This window comes from Bison bison, unplaced genomic scaffold (genome assembly GCF_000754665.1).
Source record: "Bison bison bison isolate TAMUID 2011002044 unplaced genomic scaffold, Bison_UMD1.0 scf7180017864296, whole genome shotgun sequence".
In the NCBI taxonomy this organism is placed as follows: Eukaryota; Metazoa; Chordata; class Mammalia; order Artiodactyla; family Bovidae; genus Bison; species Bison bison.
In genome coordinates, this window is record NW_011494868.1 from 1,558,968 (window position 1) to 1,573,616 (window position 14,649).

Here is a 14,649-nt window from a genome sequence, read left to right on the forward strand (position 1 = left end):
ATTGTGATCCACACAGTCAAAGGCTTTGGCATAGTCAATAAAGCAGAAATAGATATTTTTCTGGAACTCTCTTGCTTTTTCTATGATCCAGCAGATGTTGGCAATTTGATCTCTGGTTCCTCTGCCTTTTCTAAAACCAGCTTGAACATCAGGAAGTTCATGGTTCACATATTAATGGACTAGAATATTTATAGCAGCATATTATTTTTAATAACTCCAAGCTGAAAACTGCCCAAATATCCATCAACAGTGAAACAGTTCAAGCAATTATGATGTACACACATCAAGGAATACCATGCAGCAACAGTGATGAGCAATCTACAAATATAGGCAACACTAGGAATGGGGCTTGTCAACTTAATGGTTGAACAAAATAATTTAGGCAGTATTTTCAAAATATTTACATAACGTATGAAAATTTATATTATTAAACAATTAATATATAATATAAAACCACTTATTTTTCTACAAGTGCTGAGAAAAATACTTGACATAAGAGATCAATAATTGAATCAATTAGGTAGGCTCCATTGTTGACCAAGATTGATAAATGTATAAAATTGTCATGACCCAAGTAATAGAAGAGGCCAGATTCAATTATACAAGATATGTTAAAGACAGAATATAATAATTGTTTGATACTGTAATTAATTTTCATTATTGAGGCTATGAAGATAATACATGGCCCTTGCCCTCAAGAAATTATATATTTTTAAATTATCAATATCCATACTAACAATAAGTATACAATTTACATTCTTTAAAACATCTTTTTAAAACTACTCTCCAGGATTAGTTGTGTGCTAACATCTTAGAAAGAAAGAAATGGAACTAATTTCTTTTTACTAATTAACACATTAAATATCAACAGTTTCCTTTCTTTATAATACAGTGTCATAAATTTCATCTACACGAATATCCTTAAGCTTGAAATCAAATTAGACAGAACTGACTTAACTCAGGCAGGAAACAGTTGAGAATTTGCACCACAGATGAGAACTTAACTTAGACTCAGGAACTTAACTTAGACTCAGGCAGGAAACAGTTGAGAATTTGCACCACAGATGAGAAGAAAAGGAAGGAAAATTAGGATTAAATGTGATTGGGGCAAAGTGAGCATAATAGTGTGAATTAAAAAGAGAACAGGATAGAAATGAAATTTGGTTTCAATAAGAAACGTTAACTAAGCATGACATGATTGAGACTGGAGAAGGAAAAGGAAACTAGCTTATGAGAAATGTATGCTCAACAGAAAATAAAGACTAAGAATGTGCTAAAACTAATGGTAAATACAGATAAAAGGAATGACAGGTAGGAGGTACTTAGCAGGCTGTTATGTTCAGGAAACTGGGAAAGAGAAGTTTTAAGTATGTCTGTGCACCATAGCAAGGGATTCCCAGCTAATTTGGAACTCTATTGACTATGAAGTTTAGGGTTTACTCTTGACTGCTGCTAAGTCGATTCAGTTGTGTCTGACTCTGTGCAGCCCCATAGACAGCAGCCCACCAGGCTCCCCTGTCCCTGGGATTCTCCAGGCAAGAACACTGGAGTGGGTTGCCATTTCCTTCTCCAGTGCATAAAAGTGAAAAGTGAAAGTGAAGCCACTCAGTAGTGTCCAACTCCTAGCGACCCCATGGACTGCAGCCTACCAGGCTCCTCCATCCATGGAATTTTCCAGGCAAGAGTACTGGAGTGGGGTGTCATTGCATTCTCCATACTCCTGACTAGGGGCTGAATATCGATGTCTAGAGAAGAGTGAGCTATTTGAAAAAATAAAGTGGGAAAGTGAAAGTGATGTTGCTCAGTCTCCTCTGACTCTGCGACCTCATAGACTATAATTCATCAGGCTCCTCTGTCCATGGGATTCTCCAGGAAGGAATACTGGAGTAGGTTGCCATGCCCTTCTCCAGGGGATCTTCCTGACACAGAGATTGAACCTGGGTCTCCTGCACTGCAGGCAGACTCTTCACCGTCTGAGCAGTGCAAATAGAGACAAATAATCCATGACCATGACTTCAAAGCCATGATATCTGTAGTAAAGAAAGTGAAAGTCTGTACAGAAAAAGATAATGAAATGTCCATATCAAGTCATACTTTCTCCTTACCCTTCCATGATTTGTCTAGACATTTAATTTGCATTATCAAATCTAAGTATTTTAGCCCTAGATTTTTTTCTTTTAATTTAGGAGGGGTTTTCCAAAATATATACTTTTAAGACGGAGAAGGCAATGGCACCCCACTCCAGTACTTTTGCCTAGAAAATCCCATGGATGGAGGAGCCTGGTAGGCTGCAGTCCATGGGGTTGCGAAGAGTCGGACACGACTGAGCAACTTCACTTTCACTTTTCACTTTCATGCATTGGAGAAGGAAATGGCAACCCACTCTAGTGTTCTTGCCTGGAGAATCCCAGGGATGGAAGAGGTGGCTAAAAGGAGAGAAAGGTGTAGCGACTTGTAGCTACAACAAACGCGGTGACAGAGGAAGCCCCCACTCCCACCTTTGTACATACAGCAGCCACTACACTGCCTTGCCCACCGCATCTTCATTGGCAAACTGCTAGATATAGAACTAGATGTGTTCCTAGAGGCATTACAAGTGTTTCTCAAATAAGCTGCGTGTATGCATACTCACTTGCTTTGTCCCGTCTGGCTCTTTGCAACTCCATGGACTGTAGCCTGCCAGGATCCTCTGGCCATGGAATTTTCCAGGCAAGAAGACTGGAGTGGGTTGTCATTCCCTTCTCCATGAGCTCTTCCCAAGCTAGAGACTGAACTCATGACTTTTGTGTTTCCTGCATTGGCAGGCAGATTCTTTACCACCGAGTCACCTGGGAAGCCCTTTAAATAAGTTTATTGAAACCATATTGGTTAATTTAGAAAATTTCTCACTTATAGCTCTTTAGAACCCAAAATTTCTTTGCATCTCAAAATAGCTATGGACAATATTGAGAGTAATTACAGATTAAGTCCTTCTTATTTTTGACAAGAAAAGCAAGGCCCAGAGAAATGAAATTACTGTCTCCAAGTCAAAGATCTTCTAATTGGTAATTCTGGATATAAGCAGTGATTTACAACCCAAAGCTCATTTCATAGTCTTATTGTTGACTTTAAAAGCCAAATTAATGTTCTGATTATGGTGCAGGTAGGATCGCCCAGGAGGAAACAAAAGGTTTGCCAAATCGAAAGATGTCCAGTTAGGAAAACCATGCATTCATGCATGCATGTGAGTGTGTACACACACCTGCACACTCACATGTGTGCACCCACACCATTTCTAGTTTTAACTTAAAACAAGGAGGATCAGTGCAGTGGACAAGGTAGGCAGATAACTGACTTTAAAATGTTTAGTATGCACCTGTGACAAAATGAGCTTTCAAATCTTTATTTTAATCTGTTCAAGCCCAACTATTCACTGAGAAATCTATCTAGCTTAAAGAAAATAACAACTTGGGTGGCACTAATATCACACAGACATTTACATTGAGTCTGAAATGAGAAACTGAATCAATAAACTATAATAACTTTTTAATTATTTTATTTAGTCATTAATTCTACAAATATTGAGTTCTTTTGAATTTCCAAACATTTTACTAAGTGTCAAGGTAGCTCTGATAGCTCAGTTGATAAAGAATCCGCCTGAGATGCAGGAGACCCCGATTCAATTCCTGGATAGGGAAGATCTACTAGACAAGGGATAGGCTACCCACTCCAGTATTCTTGGTCTTCCCTTGTGGCTCAGCTGGCAAAGAATCTGCCTGCAATGCTGGAGACCTGGGTTCGATCCCTGGGTTGGGAAGGGAAAGCTTATCCACTCCAGTATTCTGGCCTGGAGAATTCCATGGACTGTATAGTCCTCGGGGTCTCAAAGAGTCAGACATGACTGAGCAACTTTCACTGGGCTTCCCTAGTAGCTCAGACAGTAAAGCGTCTGTCTGCAATGCAGGAGACCCAGGTTCGATTTCTGGGTTGGGAAGATCCCCTGGAGAAAGAAATGGCAGCCCACTCTAGTATTCTTGCCTGAAAATCCCATGGACCGGGGAGTCTGATAGGCTACAATCCATGGGGTCACAAAGAAAGAATCGGACACAACTTAAGGACTTCACTTTCACTTTCACTTTCCTAAGTGTCAGGTCACAGTGAAAATGTAAATAACAAAAGCATGCATATCTATTTTCAATAAGAGTATCATAGATCCACCACTGATTAAATAAGCATTTTCACTTCTTCTGACATAGCTCTGCTTAATTGTATACAGTACTCTGCTAGATTTAATTAACAGCACCTATGAATTATCAGGGGCTTCCCTGCTGGCTCCGAGGTTAAAATGTCTGACTGCAATGCGGAGACCTGGGTTCCATCCCTGGATCAAGAAGATTCCCCTGGAGAAAGAAATGGCAACCCATTCCAGTATTCTTGCTTGGAGAATCCCATGGACGGAGGAGCCTGGTGGGCTACACAGTCCACGGGGTCGCAAAGAGTTGGACAGGACTGAGCGATTTCACTTTCACTTTCATGAATTATCAAAGGCTTGCCAGCTGGCACCGTGGTAAGGAATCTGCCTGCCAATCTGCCTGCCAGGAGACGCAGGAGACACAGACTCGATCCCTGGGTGAGAAAGATCCCCTAGAAGAGGAAATAGCAACACACTCCAGTATTCTTGCCTGGAGAATCTCATGGTGAGAGGAGCCTGACAGGCTACAGTCCATGTGGTTGCAAAAGAGGCAGACATGACTGAGTGACTGAGCATGTACATACAAGAATTATCAAAACAACTGAAATAGTAGAGAGGAAAAGGAGGCGTATGTCAGGAATCTAGCATCTTCTTTGCCTCAATTTACTGATTCTTTTTTTTTCTTATAAATCCTCAAGCTTCTTAATTTCCACATCTGTCAAGTTTGACTATTATAAGACATGCTCTTATAACAATGAGTGCAGTGAATTTGTGTCTCTTCCAAAAAAAAAAGGGGGGTTCAATCAAAGAAGGTCATTTTGTTCTGATTTGAGAAAATTTAATTATCTCTGCTGCCTTGATAATTTGCATATTTTACCGAGTGCACCATAACACATTTTCCTTTAAAGTTATCATAACCTATAGATGTGTCATTTTTATCCTTGTGGCTACTGTTGAGTAAAGTGATGGACAGATTGAGAAAATTCTGCAGTTACTGTTTCAGTCATATCTAACTTAATACATGTTAGGGGAGAATGGTAGGCAGATTCCAACTGTCCTGATCTGATATATATATATATATATATTTTTTTTTGCTTTCTCCAAATCTGTCAGTGACTGTAATAGCATTGATACAATCTCTGAGCTGCTTGTCTACCATGACTTACACATTTTAAATTTAAACTAACTTTCCTCTTTGATGTATCTCATATTTCCTAAAGCAGTGGACTAGTGAATGGAAAGGTATACACCATGAAATGGGCAGGTAATTCTTTTCTCATAAATGTCTTGAAAGATAAGGCAAAGAAGTAAACAAACCCCAAACCAACCACATAAACAAAGACAGAAACACACAAAAGTCTGCTATAACATTGCTGGAGCAAACATTGCTGGGGATTTATAAACATAGTGTATTTCACATTACATTGTGCTAAGAATGAGAAAATCATTTTAAGCAGGTTTTGATTAATGAGACACTCAAGAGGTTAATTGAACTAACTTGTGACCTGGATTTTCATCTAAAGGCTAATTATAAAGTTTATATAACTCAACCTATAGTCTTAGAAAACATCAAAGTTTTAGAGCTCTCGTTCTTCCTTTCACTCACTTTTCACTCATTATTATTATGTTCTTGTTTTGGTTTGGTTTACATTTTTTAGGATACGGGCCTTTAACTCAGGGTCAATAGACTGGCCTTGAATGATAAGGAAAAATATATATATATCCCCATCATTATAAACAGATCTCTAAAAGCTCTGAATTTTATTGTTAATAACTATGCAATTTGTTAGCATGTGAGACAAATACATTTGACACTTTTACAAATGAAGTAGTTCTTTTTTTCTAAAGTGTACTCATGAATGCCACCTGGGGCTTCCCAGGTGGCTTCATGGTAAAGAATCTGCCTGCCAATTCAGGAGACACAGGAGAAGCAGTTTCCATCCCTAGGTAGGGAAGATCCTCTGGAGTAGGAAATGGCAACCACTCCAGCATTCTTGCCTGGAAAATCCCATGGACAGAGGATCCTGACTGGTTACAATCTATGGGGTCACAAAGAGTTGGAAACAATTGAGCAGCTGAGCATGCTTGCATCTGATCATAAACCACTTCTAAGTCAATCTTGCCTGAGACCCATAGAAGTTTGGGAGAGAAAAGTTCAAATGCTGTGGATTTTATGGATGGAGTGGGGAAAAGAGTTAGACTAATAGATAGCTGTCCTAAGAAGTCTTAATTCTTCTGTATAAAGATTTCAAGGGCTTTCCTGGTGGCTCAGTAGTAAAAAATCTGCCTGCAGCACAGGCAATCTCTGGGTTGGAAAGATCCCCTGGAGAAGGAAATGTCAGACTACTCCAGTATTCTTGCCTGCAAAATCCAATGGATGGAGGAACCTGGTGGGCTACAGTCCATGGGGTCACTAAGAGTCAGACATGACTAAGTGACCGAACAACCAAAGCTAGAATGACAAAGATTTCATAAGACAAACAGGAGTACAGGTTTCAAGTGGAGTTAGTCTTTGCACACTGTGGCTCATCACATAATGAGGTTCACTTATTCAAGTTGGAATAAAGACAGTCACAGAATTGCCTTTTCTACCAATATGCATAAAAATATCATTAGAAAGTTTACTTTGGGAGCAGAGACTGCATTTTCTCAGTAAGAGATAATACAAACTATGGAATATGACAACACTGACCCATGTGAATAGGTAAATGAATGAAGACAAGTTGCTAAAGCTGTTGTTTTGAGGTAGGAGCCTGGAGGCAGAGCCTTTATATACGACCTCAAGCAAGTCATTAACATGTGAAGCTCAGTTTTGAGTCATTTGTAGAAGCTTGAGTAACATGGAAAAACAATGTCTGAAATGTCTCCTAGGCTTGATGTTCTGAAGTTTCCAAATTTTATAGGATAGTGTTTAAAAATATGCTTTTCACAGCTTTGTAACCCAGGACATATTGCCTAACCTTTCTGAAGTTAATTTCCTTGATTTGTAAAATGGAAAATCTACTAGGATCTTACAAGGTTGTTATATAAATGAAATTAGTTGGGATAATACACATAAGTGGTTAGAATTCTGTCTGACATGGTAACTTCTTAATCAATGAGTGATGTTTTAGATAAAAGAGTAAATATTTTTAAAACCTTTGCGCATGTTCTATCAGACAATTCAGCGACTTCTTCCCTGAAGAGTAACCTAATTTGATGTTAGCTAAAATTGTGCTTACTTAATGTAGTCACTTGGGGCTTTCCAAGGGAAAACAGTGGTAAATTCACCTGCCAATGCAGGACATGCAGGAGACATGGGTTCCGTCCCTGAGTCTTGAAGATTCTCTGGAGTAGGAAATGACAACCCGCTCCTGTGTTCTTCGTTGGAAAGATTACATGGATAGAGGACACTGGTAGGCTACAATCCACGGGGTCACAAAGAGTGGGACAGGACACAGCAACTGAGCACACAGGCAGTCATAAGTTTTATAATCAGTCAAGTTCTTATCAGCTAACTCTGAAGGTCTTCATGTTTTCTCCCAACAAGGTCTGATCTCAGGTTCTCTTCAGAGTGACTTGGAACTGAATGTTAGCATGCATGATATGATTTCAGCACATTTGCATAATTCCTTTATGATAATTTTATGATTGAAGTAGTGCTCTAATGAAAAAGTCCTTTAATAAAGGCTCTCCGCCTGCTTTTTTTAGGAGCTAGTCATCTCAGCTCCAGAGATTTATTGATTTTTTTTTTTTCTATTCTCAATATAATGTAGAAGAGACCTCTTTCTTAGCTGGAAACTGATCTGAAATAGGGGGAGGAAACACACACACTGAAACTCAATGAGTTTTCTTGCACTGTTGGTGGCTGGGATTAGAGCGATCGGTGGTGTGTTCCCAGGAAGCAAGAAGTGTGATAAATACAGACCTTGAAGGATGGGAAACTGCATTAAGTGACAACAAGATGAGGGTTTTGCTGAAATTTTGGCTTTCTCTAATGATTTAAAAAGAATTCATGGAACTCCCTTGGTGGTACAGTGACTAAGACTCTCACTCCCGATGCACGGGTCCAGGTTTGGTCTCTGGTTAGGGAACTAGATCCCACATGCGACAATTAAGACCCAAGACAGCCAAATAAACACACATTTTTAAAAAGAATTCAGTAAGTATAATTGGGTTGGTGTTTAAATAAATTGAGAAGCAAGCTTGGTGGTAGGGATAGAAATTAAACTGAATGAATTCTTCTGGAGAGGTAAATGTCATAGAGACTGACCCTTCACATTCTCCTAGTAAATTAAATCTTATCTAACACAAAGATATTTCTCTTATAAAACCAGAAGAAGCCTCTCTCTCTCTCTCTTTATCTATCTACCTATCTATATATGTGTGGAGCTCAAAGGCTTTTCTCTTACGTATTCAGTTGTATCTAATATTTTTGGTCCCTAAATTCTAGAATAGGCTAAAGAAATGTGCTTAATCCAGTTCTTCCATTATTCTTCCTTCCTTTAATGCCACAGGGTGCGAGGAAACACTTCTGTGGAAGACTCAGAAAGACGCATATGGGCAAATAAACACAACAAAGGCACGTATTGTGCAGTATATAGGTGACTTCCCTGGGGGCTCAGATGGTAAAGTGTCTGCCTACAATGCGGGAGACCAGGGTTTGATCCCTGGGTCAGGAAGATCCTCTGGAGAAGGAAATGGCAACCCACTCCGGTACTCTTGCCAGACAGATGAGCCCGGCAGGCTACAGTCCTGGGGTTGCAAAGAATCGGACACAACTGAGCAACTTCACTCTGTGGTTCAACTGTGCAAGTGCCTGCCTGTTTAGTCATGTCCAACTCTGTGTAATCCCATGGACTGTAGCCTGCCAGGCTCCTCTGTCCGTGGGATTCTCCAGGCAAAAACACTGCAGTGGGTGGTCATTTCCTTCTCCAGATCTTCCCAACCCAGGGATTGAACCCACATCTCTTTCGTCTCCTGCATTGCAGGTGGATTCTTTCTCACTGTCCCACCTGGAAAGCCCTCAAAGTTTCTCTATTTCTATAAGTCGATGTAATTTTCAGGTACTCAGCTCTACAGAATCTCAATCAACACCCCGAGGATCCTTCTACATTACCTTCCAACAGGGATTAATTAGTACCTGGAAAAGTCACCCCGGGGTGTCAGAAATTGCTCGGCTTACTCCCTGAGAATGTAGTCAATTCAAGAAAGCGATGGGATGCTCTGCTGACAATGTCCTAGGTGAGTTTGTTTATACTGTAACACCAGCATTAACTGAGAGACAAAGGAGAAATAACTGTAAGGAATTTTGCAATTAAAAGTCAGCCTACAGAGTGGTTTCTTCCCTAGAACCCTGCCATCACCAAGCAAAGTACTCAAGATGAGGCCTGCCCGTCTTTCTCACAGTGACACCAGCCTCTGAAACAGCAGAGAGGAGGCAAAGCTATGAGCCAAGAGACTAATTATAAAGAACATGAGAGGATCCTAAGTTTGGCTTCAGAACAAGAACAACTGACTGTTCTTTTATAAGTAGGTTCTAATATTTGATCTTAATCATCTATGGTGATTTAATAACATCGGGAAAATAGCACTGTATAAAGGATTAATAACCATTGCTAAGAAAGAAGTGGCCCAGAGATAACAAGATTACATTTGGTTAAGAAACCTGGTTTGCTATTGAGGGTCTCCCTTTATGTAGTCAACTCTTTTGTGATTTTTTTTTTTTTTTTTCAGTAGAATCATCTCTGGATTGCCAATGGGCTTCCCAGGTGGCGCTGTGCTGAAAAATATGCCTGCCAATGAGGGAGATGCGGGTGATATGGGTTGGATCCCTGGGTCAGGAAGATCCCCTGGAGGAGGAAATGGCAACCTGCTCCAGTATTCTTGCCTGCAAAGTGCCATGGACAGAGGCATGCACCTGGGGGGCTACAGTACCTGGGGTCTCACAGAGTCAGACATGACTGAGCACACATGTATAGGCCTGGCATATAGATCTGGCTTGTCAAAGCATCACCTGATTTAATTATTCATAACAGTTGTCCTTAAAATATGGATAAAATTATTAAAATTTTTTTTGCTTGATGACGGAATGTTCTTTCAGTTTTAGTGAGACCTACATGATTAAATAATGTACAGAAGCCTGTCACATGGGGCTGCGGGAGAGTTGTTCTTAGCCAAGTGTTCTCTGCCCTGCTCTTTGCTCCTTAATTATGGTCTACGAGGGATGTTGAACTTTGCTCCCCTCATCCGTTCACCCCTCACAACCTAACGGATCCAATTCCGTTTGAGCCTGTTGTGTGCCCTCCTCCCAGATAAGGACAAACTGGTTTCACTTCAGCAGTGTCTTTGTACACTGAGATCTGTACCAATGACAAGTCACGTTCAGGCCTGGGAACATCTCCTCAGTGACAGAGGGGAATCGTGTACTGCTGGTGTCGGCTGTCAAAGAGAACCCAAATACCGTCAAATTGTCTCCATGCCAACAACATTTACAGTACAGCTACAGGAATTTGTATCAAAAACCCTTTGAGTATCCTTTTTTTTTCCCCCTGAAAGCTTAGGTGAAGTTTAACTCCTATAACCAACGTGAAACCCTGATCCTCGAGGGTATAGAGGTAGAATTGTTGCAAAGAAAATATTACCCAGGGAGAGACCATTAATTTTAAACTTTGCCAGATGAATCTAAACCGTAATATGCTGTAAAATGCTCGAGGGAGAAAGAGTTCCCTTCGTCTCCACTCTCTGAACTTTCTTCCTGGATACATTCAGGCAGTTTTCCAATTCATGAACGCTTCCCTCCAGCAAGGTCTGATCATTGCAAATGCATTGCTGGTATGGCAGACTCTCTTCTTTGGCAGAAACCCCAGAGTAAACAGATATGTGCCCTGGAAACCAAGTCCCCACTCCTGGGAAGATCAAACCAAAATGAGCTGTAAGAAAGTCACTCTTCAATTACACCGATTTCTTCTAAATTAAGCAGGGCAGGAAAGCACAGACACTGGGAACACGGCTATGAAGATAAGTTTGCCTCATTTAGCAGCGGTGGTAAACCCGGGAAGATGGCTCACATGAGCAAATGCCAGTAACACAGGTAAACAAGTGTTCTCACCTGTCAACAGCTGTGTGGGTTTGCGGAGCCAGGTGTGCTATGCACACTCAAACTCAATGCCACATTTATCATTTATTAGGAGCTATCAGAATGCATCATGCAGACTATCGCTCTGGCAATTGTCACAAATAAAGCTGGGTGTCATTTGTCAGGAGCCCCCATTAAGTGGATTCCCAAGCACAATATAAATCAGAGATCATATCAAACAGACTTCAGTAAAAATCTGTACTGTGACTCATAGTGAAGGATAACTCCTCCAAAGCCATAGTCCTGGAGGATTTCCACAGCTTGCTCAATTCTGGTATGTTTAAAAAAGCAATGAAAAGCTTTCTTGCAGATTTTTTTTTTTTTTCGGGCAGAGTGGGGTATATACAATCATTTTTTTTTTAATTGCAGATTACTGATTAAACTGCTTCACAGCCAGTAAAAAGCCAGACTTGCCAATGTTCAAATTGTATCATATATTGTCTTTTAATAATAGGAGAGAGACTGGGCTGCAGTTTATAGGTGTTAGGCAATTATTTTTTAAAAATATTTATTTAAATTCGTGGAAGAAGCACTTCCACGAATTTGAAAGACATATTGGCTGATGTGATACCTAAGGAGCAGACCAGAGTGAAGGCCTTCAGGCAGCAACATAGCAAGACGGTGGTGGGCCAGATCACTGGACATGATGTATGGTGGCATTGCGAGGCATGAAGGGATTGGTATATGAAATATCAGTTCTTGATCCTGATGAGGGCATCCGTTTTAGAGGCTACAGCATCCCTGAATGCCAGAAACTGCTGCCAAAGGCTAAAGGGGGCGAAGAACCCTTGCCAGAGGGCTTATTTTGGCTGCTGGTAACTGGACAAATCCCAACAGAGGAACAGGTATCTTGGCTCTCACAGGAGTGGGCAAAGAGGGCAGCTCTGCCTTCCCACGTGGTCACCATGCTGGACAACTTTCCCACTAATCTACACCCCATGTCTCAGCTCAGTGCAGCTGTTACAGCTCTCAACAGTGAAAGTAACTTTGCCCGAGCATATTCAGAGGGTATCAACTGAACCAAGTACTGGGAGTTGATTTACGAAGACTGTATGGATCTGATCGCAAAGCTTCCTTGTGTTGCAGCAAAGATCTACTGGAACCTGTACCGAGAGGGCAGCAGTATTGGGGCCATTGACCCTAAGCTGGACTGGTCCCACAATTTCACCAACATGTTAGGCTATACTGACGCTCAGTTCACGGAGCTCATGCGCTTGTACCTCACCATCCACAGTGACCATGAAGGTGGCAACGTAAGTGCCCACACCAGCCACTTGGTGGGCAGTGCCCTTTCAGACCCCTATTTGTCCTTTGCAGCAGCCATGAATGGGCTGGCAGGGCCCCTGCATGGACTGGCAAATCAGGAAGTGCTTGTTTGGCTGACACAACTTCAGAAGGAAGTTGGCAAAGATGTGTCAGATGAGAAGTTATGAGACTACATCTGGAACACACTCAACTCAGGACGGGTCGTCCCAGGCTATGGCCATGCAATACTAAGGAAGACTGATCCACGATATACCTGTCAATGAGAGTTTGCTCTGAAACACCTGCCTCAGGACCCCATGTTTAAGCTGGTTGCTCAGCTGTACAAGATTGTGTCCAATATCCTCCTAGAGCGGGGCAAGGCAAAGAATCCGTGGCCCAATGTAGATGCTCACAGCTGGGTGCTGCTCCAGTACTACGGCATGACGGAGATGAATTACTACACAGTCCTGTTTGGGGTATCATGGGCACTAGGTGTATTAGCACAGCTCATTTGGAGCCGAGCCCTAGGCTTCCCTCTAGAGAGACCCAAGTCCATGAGCACAGACGGTCTGATGAAGTTTGTGGACTCTAAGTCAGGGTGAAACTGAAGATGGGGAGGAAACTATCCACCAGAGAGTGAGGGATCTTTAAAAAAAAAAAGTATACTTTTGTTTCGGGGCTTTTAAAGACTTAAGATTAAATTGTATCTGAGGCACTGATGATAAGTCTGAGGTTAAAATATAAGTTAAGATTTTTAAAAGAAGAAAAGTAACCCGTTCTTCCCTGACCAGCTCCTTTCCCCTGCCTGGTGTGAGTTGCCCACCAACTGTAGGATGACCAGGACTAATGCATGTAGTGTGGGTTAGGTTTCACCTCACCCCCATCTTCAGAGTGGGAATCTGGCTCCTCTTTCCCTAGGTCAAAGCTGGTTGCAGAGAATTTGCCATCACTTCAGAACTTTTGGTTCTACTCTGTCCACCCTTTAATAGACCAGCAAACCAGGACTCTACCCCTTCTGTTTCCATAGGAATCATGTTGGATTGTCAGCTGTACTAAGCCCCATTAACTTCTCCCATGCACACAGACACTTCCTAGCAAGATCTATTGGGTGATGCTGTGGCCTTTTTTTTTTTTTTTGGTTAAGCTACCAGATGATCATAAAGGCCATGGTATTTGTTGTTGACTGGCAACCAATATTTGGTTTTTATTTTTCTTATTTTTCTTTTTTAAAATTATCCCATTAAAATTAAGATCGAGGAGTGTTCTATTCCCCATTACTTGAATACTCACCTCTTTCCAGACTTTCTAGACCTGCTGCACCTCAAGCCAAGGTTGCTGTGGACCTTCCCTACTGGTCCTTCCTAGAGACCTCTTTTCAGCAGGTATATACAGCACTGTCTATTATGTGGTCTTTCCTAGTTATTTGGCTTTATCAGTGCTTAATGTGAACTAAGTTTTTACTTCCTTGGAACACAAACCACTACCCTCTGACCTTTTTTTTTTTTCCCCCCTTTAATATGCTATGGGCTATAGAACAGGGACTTAGGAAAGACCAGCATGATATCTTCATGGCCTGATCCCAGGAGTACTAGTACCTCTTTCTGAACAGGGAAATGATTTTTAAGATTGGACATGGTCTCCTTTGACTATCAGGTGCTGGGGCTGAGGACATTAAAAATAGTAAACCTCCCTCCTCATCCCCTGCCACAAGCCAATATCCCTTTATTTATCAAGGTTCTTATCCTGTCCCTTCCCCAAGAGCTCACAGTACACTGTTTGTTTTAGAATCCCCATATGTACAGGTTTCAAGTGACTCAGAAGGTTTTACTGCCTTTTTAAGAAAGGATTAAAAATATACTCCTGCTGTGCCCCGCTTCCTCCCTTGCAACTCCTGCCTGTGTTTGTGTGGATTCCTAATCCCCAGAACCATGCTGTTGAGATGGATAATACTGTCTGTAAACCCTTGGGTAACTGTCATGATGCAGACTTCAGGTTGTTCTGTATAAAATGCAAAATAAATGTTTTTGTTAACAAAAAAAATTATTTATTAGTAAATAAAGTGACAGATTTTATTTTCTTGGGCTCCAAAATTACTGCAGATGGAGACTGCAGCCAT

At 41.2% G+C, this 14,649-nt stretch overlaps 1 pseudogene; it reads left to right on the forward strand.

The window, feature by feature from the left end:
• The window catches only part of LOC104996608, an 18,618-nt pseudogene extending 5,404 nt beyond the window's left edge, over nt 1-13,214 (forward strand).
• Nucleotides 13,215-14,649: the final 1,435 nt, after the last annotated feature.